The 14,615-nt window shown below is 33.3% G+C and overlaps 1 protein-coding gene and 1 non-coding gene across 3 annotated transcripts in view; both read right to left on the reverse strand.

Annotated features, from left to right (window-relative positions):
• Positions 1 to 14,615, reverse strand: part of LOC138696966 (insulin-like growth factor-binding protein complex acid labile subunit) — a 1,304,936-nt gene that overhangs the window by 638,887 nt on the left and 651,434 nt on the right. The gene's annotated exons all lie outside the window — the stretch shown is intronic.
• Positions 14,287 to 14,358, reverse strand: TRNAY-GUA (transfer RNA tyrosine (anticodon GUA)). Its single transcript has one exon. It is a non-coding gene; the product is annotated as a tRNA-Tyr (tRNA).

The following is a 14,615-nucleotide window of genomic DNA, read 5'->3' on the forward strand; positions in this document are numbered from 1 at the left end:
TGCGTAAAGGGAACAGTGAGACATGCCATTGAGGGGTACACTGAGACGTCTCACTGTTCCCATGTACCAATGATTTGCAAAAACAAACTGTAATTATAGTACATTTACCAGTAACTAACATTAAAAATGAACATACTAGTAACCAATTTAGGAACTGTAGCTTAAAATAATGGATACATTACATTTTAATAGTTTCATAAATGAAAAATTATTCACAAAATTTAAGGAAAGTTTTAAAAATAATAAAGAATTACATTAAATTCTTATAGTTATAAGCTTTGTTGTCACCAAAAATTCATTTAATTTTTTCGCAAAAGTTTGAAATGTAATGGAAAATTCGCTTTTCCAAATGTTCCAGATGTTTCAATGATTTCGAAGTCAGACATCGAAATGATTCTAAATAAGTCTACAGAACATGGCAAGATAAAGAGGCAGCAAGTTTTTGTTTTATTTTGAAATAAATGTAAATCATTTCAATGTCCGTTAATAGACACTGTGGTGTCTCGCTGTACCCTCCTGAATGGGAACAGTGAAACATTTGCATTTTTTTTACAAACACTCATTGTATATTATGTCCTTTATCTATTAACATTTCTGTTTATGTGTTATTGTACCCCATGTTGTAATGTATATTTCTACTGCACTTGATTTTAAAAATACTTGAATTATCATTTGCATACATATGTCTTAATATTGTGTCTCACTGTACCCACTACTCCCCTATTACTCGGTGCACATTTACGACAAATAAGGAGAAATAAGACTGCAGGGTCCTTTTATAACCTGCACAGGCTATATCAGGGCAGTCAGAACGCTATGCCCCGTGCAGTTCGCCACGTGTAATCATTGGAAATCATGCAATGACTTCCTTTCATTTGCAATTGTGGTCGCAGCAGCGCTAATTCTTCAATGTGGCCGCAGGGAGACATGGCTGAATTTTGTAATCAAACTTTCAGTGGGATGAGTTACATAGCAGACCAGGGAATCGAAGTGAAATCGATGTCCATTCTATCACAGTTGTCGTTCAGTTGTGTTCGAAAATTATTGTCGTTTAACAAGCGAATGATCTAGGGACAAAAAGTGGGGCAGAAGTAGACGAAACATAGGCCTACTGCTACTCCTACTCGAGAAATTATGATTTCAGCAGATAACAAAAACGTATTTCTGTTATAATAACAACAGAAAATCGCAGTACATGTAATTAACATTTTTAAACCTGTATTTCGCTTTTCTCAATGTGCAACATTGTAAAACTCTGTTTTCATTTTTATCGTCGAGAATAATAATAATAATAATAATAATAATAATAATAATAATAATAATAATAATAATAATAATAATAATAATAATAATAATAACAACAATAATAATAATAATAATAATAATAATAATAAAGAAAGAGAAACAAAAGAAAGAAAGAAAGAAAAAAGAAAGGAACAATCACAGGAGAAGAAAAAAGAAAATATAAAATACAGAAGGAAGAAGGAAGGAAAAAGAAAAAAGGAAGAAAGAACACAGGACAAAGAGAATAATAATAATAATAATAATAATAATAATAATAATAATAATAATAATAAAAAGAAAGACAAACAAAAGAAAGAAAGGAACAAACACAGGAGAAGAAAAAAGAAAATATAAAATACAGAAGGAAGAAGGAAGGAAAAAAAAAGGAAGAAAGAACACAGGACAAAGAGAGCGAAAGAAAGAAAGATCCAAATACAGAAGAAAGAGAGAAAAAAAGGAAGGAAGGAAAAAAGAAAAGAAAAGAGAAACACAGAAGAAGAAGAGCGAAAGAAAAAAAGATGTAAACACAGGAGAAAGAAAGGAAGAAAGAAAGAAAAGAAAAAATGAAGAAAGAAAGAAACAAAGAAACAAACAAACAAACGTAGGAAAAAGAAAGAAAGAATATAATATAGAAAAAAGAAAGGAAGAAATGTAACAAAGAAATAAAACATTGAGAGAAAGAAAGAAAGAAGTGAAGGAAGGGAAAATGAGAGCGAATGGAAAGATATAATAATAATAATAATAATAATAATAATAATAATAATAATAATAATAATAATAACTTGCATTGAAAAATAAAGAAACTGAAACATGATTACCTAGAAATGTCTCTTCTTGATCTGTAGTCCTATTGTTTTTGGTGCTCTCTATTCTTGTACCTTTGTTTAAAATCTACCGTCCTGTCTATTCGTGCAGAAAGCCAGACTTCATAGTCTTTAATCTAAGTAATTCGCCTTATTCTTTTCCTTGCACGCTGGTATTCATCGCAATGTTTCCAGTTCACTTAAACCATGCCTCCCCGCTGGGCGGACCTCCCGGAGGTTCATAATTAACAGCCTCGGTTCTGTTTTGATATAATTAACGGCTCCAATCTCAGGTAAACAGCCCGCTATCAGTTGTAAAAGAAAGTCAGACCCATAGCCAACAGTTTTGCTTAGAGATATCCCTTTGAAGTGAGTTCCTCTCTGAAGGAGGCGCCAGGAATTAATTCGCATTAGGGTATTAATTTTAGATTATGATCGGTAGGCTTTGAATGTCTAATGAAAAGTGTAACATCTTAAATGTGCTTCGGTTTCTTGTCCTTGATACTTTTTCCTCCTTTATGCGTTTCTTCTACCCTTGTGATCTCCTTTCTTCAATCCTTTTACTCTCTCCCTCCATTTCTTCTTTCCATTCGCTCTCATTTTCCCTTCCTTCACTTCTTTCTTTCTTTCTCCATTTCTTTCTCTCAATGTTTTATTCCTTTCTTTTTTCTGTATTCTTTCTTTTTCCTACGTTTGTTTGTTTGTTTCTTTCTTTCTTCATTTCTTCTTTTCTTTCTTTCTTCCTTTCTTTCTCCTGTGTTTGCATCTTTTTTCTTTCGCTCTTCTTCTTCTGTGTTTCTCTTTTCTTTTCTTTTTTTCCTTCCTTTCTTTTTTTCTCTCTTTCTTCTGTATTTGGATCTTTCTTTCTTTCGCTCTCTTTGTCCTGTGTTCTTTCTTCCTTTTTTCTTTTTCCTTCCTTCTTCCTTCTGTATTTTATATTTTCTTTTTTCTTCTCCTGTGTTTGTTCCTTTCTTTTTTCTTTCTTTCTTTCTTTTGTTTGTCTTTCTTTTTTATTTCTGTTGTTCTTTTTTCTTTTCTTTCTTTAATTTTCTTTCTCTTTTTCTTTCTTTCTTTTGTGTTTCATGCTTTCTTCATTCCTTCTTTTCTTTCTTTCTTTCTTTCTTTCTTTCTTTCTTCCTATCTATAGGTTAAACGTGTTACTCAGTGTCGTTGTCATATTACCTCTCTCTTTCTCTCCGTCTTTCTCTATGTCTCTTTCTCTTCTTCTCTCCCTCTCCTTCCCTCTCTCTCTCTCTCTGTCTCTTTCTCGGTCTATTGTAAAAATTCCTTCTTGACTTCTCGGCAAATTCGTACTTGTCTCTACTTTTCTCCGTGTCATTTCATTTTGTTACCTAATGAAAAAAAACTCTCATTAAGAAAAGCAAGTTTTGTATTATAGTGGCTCATCTGTTGTGGCCAACAAATAATAATACATTATAATTATTATGTACCATCTTAAAACATATATAATCTTCCCAATAATAATAATAATAATAATAATAATAATAATAATAATAATAATAATAATAATAATAATAATATATTTCCCCTTACCGAATATGTGTACCGTTCCGGGATCTATGGTGAAAAAAAAATGCCAAAATTTAGAACGCTTACTGCAACACTACGAGACAGAATTATGATTTCTTCGAATATATTTCCAAATCATGCAACTTAATAATTTCACTTCACTTGTCTTCGGGGATAGTTTAGACATTTTCTTAGCAGTGTGTACTTATAATCCAGAGTCCTTGAAGTTAATTAGAGTAAATGTATACTGAAAAGCATGTGAAACGAATCCCATGAGAGAATTCCTAGCTGTCATCTCGTGTGAAATCATTTTTCTTCTCCGTATGACGAACACAGTCAACTACAATAGAAGGCCATCACAAAGGTCCGTAACCAACGCTGCAGACAAGGAGCTGGCCTTGAACGTCTGCAGGGGGTTTCCTCTCTTTACATGGGACTGCAGCGTATTACAATACAATGCAATCCAATTTTGAACGGATATTCATCTATTGTGATTACGCAATTACTACTAAAATGACTCTGGGATTATATAACCAAGATTAAGGGGAGTAATAATAATAATAATAATAATAATAATAATAATAATAATAATAATAATAATAATAATAATGTTTTATTTTCGCTGGCAGAGTTAAGGCCATAAGTCCTTCTCTTCCACTCAACCAGCCTTAATCAATACAATACATAAATTTAAATTACAAATATTTTCACTACACTTAAAAGGTTCTCCAGCAATAATCTTCACTACACATTTATTTAAATTTAGATAAATCTATAAGGTAAAGTAGTAACTTAATTTATGAGCTAATTTTATTCAATGAATTATAATTAATTTAATATTTGAGATAGCTAGTAAAATGATGAAAATTAATTTAATATAAGCTTACTAGGACTATGTTACAGGGAGAATATATATATTTCTATTTCTATAATGAGAATATTAATGTAATTGCCATTAGAGGTTTTGTAAATCTATATAGAGAAATTAAAGATAATAATAATAAGAATGGACAGATGTTAGTTTCATTATAAGTAACAAATATTAATCAGCAATTCATCTGTTAAGTAAGAGGATGGTATTCTTTGAAACTTTTTTCCTATTTGGTGTAAAATATTAATTTTTTGTATGTAGAGAGCTCATAGCTGTGGCAACTCAACCAAATAAAAATATTTTGAAAAAAAAAAAAAATATTTGGGGGCCCAAATTTGAAACAAAATATATCCAATGCAGGATTGTACTAAAATCGATATATCTTAACCCGTTTTTAAAGATAGATTCAAACAGTTTCTTGCAATGTATTTGCAAAAGCATGTTCTACAAACTGTCTGTAACAGAATTTTGATATTAGTCCCTACGTTTGTAAAATAAACAATTAAAATTTAATAACAATTTTCTGATTTCCTTTCTTGCAAACAAACGGACGCATTTTTTAAATGAAATCAATTAACAAAATTCTGTTACAGAGAAAAGTTTCCTAATAGTCTAAAGAATGTGTGTTCTAAATTTCATGCATGTATCTTTAATAGTTCAGAAATTATATCCATTTTTGCCTGGTAATGTAGCAAAAAAAAAAAAAAAATGAAGTTACTGGAAACCGATAAAACCGGGCGTGTGATTTAAAAATCCATAACGCAGGAAGTTTAAAAATGACGTCTCAACATCCGATAAGGGCACAAATACCCACAAAATGTTATGCAATGCATTTCACACATCTCAAAGGGTATTTTAAAGAAAAAATTGTTTTTTTTTTTTTTTTTTTTTTTTTTAAATTTAGTTTACCGGAAACAACAATAAAAGTGGGCGAGTGATTTAAAAGTCCATAACGCAAAAAGTTTAAAAATGGCGACTGAACATCCGATAAGGACACAAATACCCACAAAATGTTATGCTATGCATTCCACACATATCAAAGGGTATTTTAAAGAATTTTTTTTTTTTTTGAAAATTTACTCATTTTTCACCAAAAAATACCATCCTCGTCCCTTAAGACCCAAGAAATGGCATCGCTACGTTATAATTGCGTTCGTGGTTTTTTCATATTATCAATAATTTTATTGCGAAATGCCTCCAATACATATGCCGTTAGTAATTTTATTTTTCACGAGTTCTAGATTGCAAATTTAATACTTATTACCTTTTGAACTTGACACAAAATACGAAAAGTGTCTGAAAATGTGGTATGATTTTGTTTTTGCGAAAAGCATGAGAAATTGTAAAAAAAAAAAAAGTTCATTTTAATAAACATGTTTTCTCTGCAGTAACTTCAAATCAAGTTAATGTCAAATATTTCACTATACATCTTGATTACACAACTTTTAACACTATATCACTCCAGAAAACGTATTATTTGTCTTTCTTGTGTTAAATTTTATATTACCTTGTTAACATCTTTCAGCCTGCTATTGATGAACTGATGATGGCCAATAGCAGGCTGAAACATGTTAACAACGTAATATAAAATTTAACACATTTGTAATTTGGTTGTACCAATAATCTTCCGTGGCGTCGTGGTCTAAGGCATCCTGCATTACGAAATGCGCGCTGGTTCGAGTCCTCATGGGAGAAGATAGACAATCTAATAAAGAATAATTTATCTCTTTGGCGTATTTCAATTGCGTGCACAGTTTTAATGTAAATTAAATTTTACCGAAACAAACCGAATTCGTTCACCTCTTACATCTGTATCACGGAGTAGAGTGTGTTAGCGACGATGTTGCCGGACTGCTGAATCTTCAAACTTAATTTTCTAATTAACAGTGCATTTAATCACAAAACGTAATATAGGTTTTCTATTCATTTACGTATATTCTATCGCCCATTTCAATATGCAAGGTTATTTCACTTCCACCCTGTATTACATCTCCAAAATAGAGCAGCTTTACTTACTTTAAACAACTAAATTGGTTTCTTTTTATTAATCACTAAATTACGTGTAGTAAGAAGATAAGAAATGAGATATTTATTGAAAATACGTTGGGGAGGAAGTGTCAAACAGGTGGCAAAGATGTACAACGGAATGGACAAGAAACGAGGGGAGGGGGGAAAGCATCAGCGGAAGATAGAGGCGGGGCAGTGACATGTAGAAAACAGGGCTGACAACAGGGGAATAAAAGGTGCATTAATTATGTTGGTTGCAGCCTTCTGGGTGTCGGCGGCGTGTTATCACGTGTGGGAGGGCAGGAAGCACCCTCGCTCGCACATGTCATGTCAGCGTACGATGTGACTGACGGGGTTGTTGGTCGTCCGTTACCACCACGAGCTGCTGCTGAGTTAACCCTAGCAGACGGATGGACGTTAACGAACGCGTTGTTGTTGTTCTCTGTCTTGACTCCTCCTTGCTATCTCAATTTCCTTTTCCTTACATGTCACTTTCCAACCGCCACGTGGCCTTATAAGCCTGGGGGATTCCCTTGGACCCAGCATACTTCAAATAATAATAATAATAATAATAATAATAATAATAATAATAATAATAATAATAATCATCGCCATCATCATCAAGAAAATTAAGCATTTATTTATTTATTTATTTATTTATTCACTAGCCGTACCCGTGCGCTCCGCTGCACCCGTTAGAAATAAATATAAAGTAATTACATAATTAAAATAGGACATTTGATCCAGGGAACATTCGTGTTTGATAGAAGGATAAATCGTTTAATATGTTACTTAATTTAAATTGCATCCAAATAATTAAAATGCGATCATTTTGGTCCAGAGACACTCATTTGGTGCAATGACAATTCCTTTAACATCTTTCTTAATTTTTATTACATGCAACCATAGTTTAATGAAGGTTGACATCATTTAGATTTAATGTGTATATTTCATTTTACTTGTTATAGGTTTCCATTGAATTATGGTAATAACTTAATTTTAACCCTTGTTTTCTACGTATTCAGTAAATGGCGCTTGGCCCACTATGGTTCTGAACCCTTCAAATAACTTAAATTATATTATATTATATTATATTATATTACATCAGAAGTTACTGTAATAACATTATAGCATTATGTCCATCTAGAGAAACTACACTTTCCAATGGTGAAATAATAATTAATTATACAAATCGGTTAATTTAGCTGACGATATTACTTCATACAAACACAGAAACATTCTCTGTAGGTTATCTTTCATAGCTTTCGATTGTTGCTGTCCAAGGCCCCTTATAGACGAAGTCATTTGTTTTTTAATTCATTACACGTCCTTAGATGGCAGTTATTTTAATTTTAAAACTCATTTATCTCATTAAATATCAGTCCTATCAAAATTTTTCAAGCAATTAAACTTATCGCAAATTATTTTTAAAGAAATTTTTGTTATGTAACATTTTTCACAAAAATCAATAATAAGCGAGATATTTCGATTTATTTAATTCAGGCCCCCTTATAACCTACCTTTTAAATAATGTATTTTGAATGCTATATAGGCTAAAATCTAAGTTACAACGAACTTAATTTATATTCTAATCTTCATCGAAATCCGTTCAGCCATTATCGCGTGAAAAGGTAACAAACATACAGACAGACATACAAACAAAAATTTCAAAAAAGCGATTTTCGGTTTCAGGGTGGTTAATTATATATGTTAGGACCAATTATTTTTGGAAAATCGAAAATTACCAGAAAAATTTCGGCTACAGATTTATTATTAGTATAGATATAGATGAAGAATACCAGACATTCTGAAAGTTATTCGCTTGCATAATAATGAAAGATACTCTCTCTCGAGCCAATATTGAAGAGAAGCACGCATATAAATATCTACGCCACACCGCCATTAGCTATATGAAAAAGACCCAACCCCACTTGATTAATAACTATAAAAATATTTGATTTTTAATAATATTATTATCTTACGTAAGTTTCATTGCTTTCAGTAACATATACTATATATACTATATAGCCGCCAATCAGTAAAATATAGAAATCAAAATCTAATTTTAGATATTCTCTACATCTACTTATATAACCCCAAAACGTTTCACTTTCATATCATAAATATAGCATTAATATGTATAATTAATGAAAAATAGTCACATCATGGCATTAACTACAATAATATTTCATTTCTAATGGTAATAATGTCATCAAACCACCTCAAGTTTTGTAGTTTTTAATATCCAATACACAGCTGTACCCAGAAAATTACACACCACAGAATCGAACCTGTAAATTATTTTTAGTAAGTTAACTTTTTAATAACCAATTAATTTGAGCTCTAAATATGTCAGCATTCTTGCAGATCATGGCCTTCGTGTAATATTGTTTACTGTAGTGTGTGTTTTGTTTTATTCTGAAATGCAATTAGCTAGTTATCAGAACTGAAGACAGATGGATTTTGGAAAATAGGAAAATTATATTGAAAAATTGACATTTCACTGAAAACAACTACTAATTTTCTGAAAAACTTTGAGTTCCTAGCTTCAAAATAAGGGGTCATTTATTAAAATCCGTTCAGCCATTTTCCCGTAATTTCCATTACCAGTTCAAATTATATATATGGATATATATATATATATATATATTTATAGAAATTATATATAATTAATAACATATTCTTTTGAAAAGATTAACTCCATATGTAGTTGAAATTATTGGGGATCATCAGTGTGGTTTTAGGCGTAATAGATCGACTATGGACCAGATATTTTGTATTCGACAGATAATGGAGGAAAAATGGGAGTATAAGGGTACAGTACATCAGTTGTTCATAGATTTCAAAAAGGCATATGACTCGGTTAAGAGAGAAGTTTTATATGATATTCTTATTGAATTTGGTATTCCCAAGAAACTAGTTCGATTAATTAAAATGTGTCTCAGTGAAACGTATAGCAGAGTCCGTATAGGTCAGTTTCTATCTGATGTTTTTCCAATTCACTGCGGGCTAAAGCAGGGAGATGCACTATCACCTTTACTTTTTAACTTTGCTCTAGAATATGCCATTAGGAAAGTCCAGGATAACAGAGAGGGTTTGGAATTGAACGGGTTACATCAGCTGATTGTCTATGCGGATGACGTGAATATGTTAGGAGAAAATCCACAAACGATTAGGGAAAACACGGAAATTTTCCTTGAGGCAAGTGAAGAGATAGGTTCGGAAGTAAATACCGGAAAGATAAAGTATAGGATTATGTCTCGTGACCAGAATATTGTACGAAATGCAAATATAAAAATTGGAAATTTATCCTTTGAAGATGTGGAAAATTTTAAAATATCTTGGAGCAACAGTAACAAATATAAATTAAACTCGGGAGGAAATTAAATGCAGAATAAATATGGAAAATGTCTGTTATTATTATTCGGTTGAGAAGCTTTTATCATCCAGTCTGCTGTCAAAAAAATCTGAAAGTCAGAATTTATAGTAATATATTGCCGGTTGTTCTGTATGGTTGTGAAACTTGGACTCTCACTTTGAGAAAGGAACAAAGATTAAGAGTGTTCGAGAATAAGATGCTTGGGAAAATATTTGGGACCAAGAGGGATGAAGTTACAGGAGAATGTAGAAAGTTACACAACATAGAACTACACGCATTGTATTCTTCACCTGACATAATTAGGAACATTAAATCCAGACGTTTGAGATGGGCAGGACATGTAGCACGTATGGGCGAATCCAGAAATGCATATAGAATGTTAGTTGGGAGGCCGGAGGAGAAAATACTTTTGGGGAGGCGGAGATGCAGGTGGGAGGATAATACTGAAGTGGATTTGAGGGAGGTGGGATATGATGGTAGAGAATGGATTAATCTTGCTCAGGATAGGGACCAATGGCGGTGTTATGTGAGGGCGGCAAAGACCATAAATAAGTAAGTAAATAATAATAATAATAATAATAATAATAATAATAATAATAATAATAATAATAATAATAATAATTACTCTATTAAGTTCAAATCAGAAATCGTTCTCCACCATGAGCAAGCACCCTATAGAAACGATACCCGGCCCAGGAACAAATTTTTCCTTGAAATTATTCAACATAAGTACTTTCTTACTTACTGGCTTTTAAGAAACCCGGAGGTTCATTGCCGCCCTCACATAAGCCCGCCATAGGTCCCTATCCTGAGCAAGATTAATCCAGTCTCTACCATCCTATCCTACTTCCCTCAAATCGATTTTAATAATATCTTCCCATCTACGTCTCGGCCTCCCCAGAGGTCTTTTTCCCTCCGGCCTCCCAACTAACACTCTATATGTATTTCTGGATTCGCCGACATGTGCTACATGCCCTGCCCATCTCAAACGTCTGGATATTATGTTCCTAATTATTTCAGGTGAAGAATACAATGCGTACAGTTACATAAGTACTTATGAATTGTAATATCCACGAGGAAAAAACGAGCCAACAAAATCATTCTTTGAAGCTTTAAGATTTTTCTAGCCCGTTTGTTAGCCAGAAAGTCTGTAATTTTATTTCAACTAACATGTATAAGAAATTATGTGGAATGTCTATTGCACCGTTTATTTACTGCATAATTGGATCTGATTTTACACTCAAGGACTTCCACCGTGAGAGCAGACAAGCTGAAAGAAAACCTCAATCTGATACGGTCTCAATTATTTCAATTCAGAATAATGAATAACCTCAATTTCCCCATTAAAAATATAAACTGAACGTGATAGGAGCTGTGTTGCGGGCGGCGTGAGTAATGGGCGAACTTTATCTGCAGTTGGCACGAAGCGGGCGGGATATTAATACAGGCGGCCTGCCCTTGCTCTCGCACGGAAAGTCCGCGTTTCATTACTTCTTGTGTCAATCAGGCAGGTTTCCGCGTTAGCAGTCTGTAGCGCGGAATAACACAAGAGGGCGCCAACAACTGACCTCAGCTGCACAACGGCAGTGCGTCAGTTTACACAGCGCTGTCATATTTAAAACTGACAGCACTATTAAAGATAACATATACAGGGTGATTCAGAATAACAGAACAGGCAAATCATTTACTGAACAATAGGGAACACACAACGAAAAGCTATTTTGAAAAAGAGAACGAGTAGTTGACAAGGTTTCAGTTATATGACGTTTATTTTTCAGTCTTATAACCTATCTTTCTGTTTTGATTACATTAACACGTACCGGAAACACATGAGCTTACCAATTTTCACTCTAAAATGAACTTTATATACCCTTCCTGGTTGCTCACATTCAAAATCTACAGACTACTTAGAGAAATAAGCTATTTCGTCATGCCAATCTTTTAGTAACAGAAATAACACAACTTCAAGCAAATACCTTCGTCTTTAACGGTCTTATTAAACAATTTTGTTTAAATATTATCTAATCTACAGAAGAGAATAATAAAAATATGTCTTAATAAGCCTCTTGATTATCCCTCAGAACTGTTGTATTCTGAATTTAAAGTATTTAATATCCATCAAATTTAAAACAATGTCTTACTGGATTTCGTATATAAAAAACCGAAATATAACATCAAAAGATCAGTAGCTAAATTACCAAACATACGATTTGCTAATGCTCCTTATTAAAAAATGAATTAAAATTATTGTTTAGGGAGAAAATATAAAATTTTATTTCTTGCAATATCTGTGTTTTTCTTTTTCGATTTTAACTTTTAATTATGTGAAATAATGTGTTTTATACTGGCCTAATATTCTCATTAAATTCGGTATTTCCAAGTTAAAATATGTGTCAGTGAAACCTACAGCACAGTCCGTATAGGCCAGTTTCTATCTGAAGCTTTTCCAATTCACTGCGGGCTAAAGCAGGGAGATGCACTATCACCTTTACTTTTTAACTACGCTCTAGAATATGCCATTAGGAAAGTCCAGGATAACAGAGAGGGTTTGGAATTGAACGGGTTACATCAGCTGCTTGTCTATGCGGATGACGTGAATATGTTAAGAGAAAATCCACAAACGATTAGGGAAAAAACATAAATTTTACTCGAAGCAAGTAAAGAGATAGGTTTGGAAGTAAACCCGAAAATACAAACTATGTGATTATGTCCCTGAACAGAACATTGTACGAAATGGAAATATAAAACTTAGAGTTTACCCTTCGAAGAGGTGGAAAAATTCAAATATCTTGGAGCAAAAGTAACAAACATAAATGATACTCGGGAGGAAATTAAACGCAGAATAAATATGGGAAATGCCTGTTATTATTCGGTTGAGAAGCTTTTGTCATGCAGTCTGCTGTCAGAAAATCTGAAAGTTAGAATTTATAAAACAGTTATATTACCGGTTGTTCTTTATGGTTGTGGAACTTGGACTCTCACTTTGACAGAGGAACAGAGATTAAGGGTGTTTGAGAATAATGTGCTTAGGAAAATATTTGGGGCTAAGAGGGATGAAGTTACAGGAGAATGGACAAAGTTACACAACACAGAACTGCACGCATTATATTCTTGACCTGACATAATTAGGAACATTAAATCCAGACGTTTGAGATGGGCAGGGCATGTAGCACGTATGGGCGAATCCAGAAATGCATATAGAGTATTAGTTGGGAGGCCAGAGGGAAAAAGACGTTTGAGGAGGCCGAGACGTAGATGGGAGAATAATATTAAAATGGATTTGAGGGAGGTGGGATATGATGATAGGAACTGGATTAATCTTGCTGAGGATAGGGACCAATGGCGGGCTTATGTGAGGGCGGCAATGAACCTCCGGGTTCTTTAAAAGCCAGTAAGTAAGTTAGTAAGTTAGTAAGTATTTCAATTTGTTTAATCATATTTTTTATAAAAGACAAAAGTCCAAAGAAACCACATCTAAAAAAAAAAGCAGTTGTCCATCTGCTCCTGTCGGGAAATAAGTGTAACTAAATTCTTTGTAGGTATTGAAACTTTCGTCAGGGCGTATTTCTGCTCCGGATTTTTTTTTTTGTTCCAAACAGAGTAGTTTTCTAGAACCTATGAAAGAAATCTTGATATCCAATATGTTTAAAATTCGTCAAAAGTAGTTCTGTATGCCATGAACTGCAATTATCGGAACTAACAGGGTGACCCAGATGATTAAAAGACTACGGTTGTTCAATCGATGCTTCATTTGGAACACTAGTCCGTCAAATTAACATCATTTTATCAGAATAAATGAAATAAAAACAAAAAGCGTTATCTCACTACAAACTCTGGACCCCGTAACTGGAACAGCATCCCTCCAACAGTGGACTGTGGTACAAATAGTCCAATTTAACTGTAAATATTTCCACCGTCGGGATAGCTTTTAGACATTAACGACTCATTTCCATCGACAATGGTTTCCTAGATACGTCGTGTGCGAACTAATAGAGTGTTAATATCCTTTAAAACTGTTACATTTTGTATGACCGAAGAGCATTGAATCGCTGTTGCACCCAGCTCTCCATTTATATTCCATTTCCGAACCAGAGGCTACTTGCAAACTGCTGGAATGTAAATGTGTCAATTTCTGCCCAAGTTCTGTTTGCCAGGGTTAACGGCCAAACACGAGACGCAAAGCAATTTGAATCAATTTTAAGTATCAAAGGCATCTCTGTTGTTGCCGTTGAGGCAACTTGATTGTAACTATGCAGAGCTTTTAGGTGTATACGTGTAAATATTCTGATAGGTCTATTTGTTTTAGGAGAGAGGATAGTATAATTTTAAAATGTTTTAACACTTAGTGTACATTTTTCATTTCTTTGTATATAGAATTATGATGAAAGAGTGATGGAACGGAGAAAAATTCTCTCCGGCGCCGGGATTTGAACCCGGGTTTTCAGCTCTACATGCTGATGCTTTATCCACTAAGCCACGCCGGATACAACCCCGACGCCGGTTAGAATCGTCTCAGATTAAGCTCCATCTCTTGGGTTCCCTCTAGTGGCCGCCCTCTGCACTACGTCATAGATGTCTATGAACGCAGGACCGAAGTCCATACATGTGTTGAGGTGCACTCGAATGAGTGACTGGTTGGCCGGGATCCGACGGTATGGGCGCCGTCTTAAATCACAAAGTGATTTATTACGCATATTATATATATATATATATATATATATATATATATATATATATATAT

Source organism: Periplaneta americana, chromosome 3, assembly GCF_040183065.1.
Source record: "Periplaneta americana isolate PAMFEO1 chromosome 3, P.americana_PAMFEO1_priV1, whole genome shotgun sequence".
Classification (NCBI taxonomy): Eukaryota; Metazoa; Arthropoda; class Insecta; order Blattodea; family Blattidae; genus Periplaneta; species Periplaneta americana.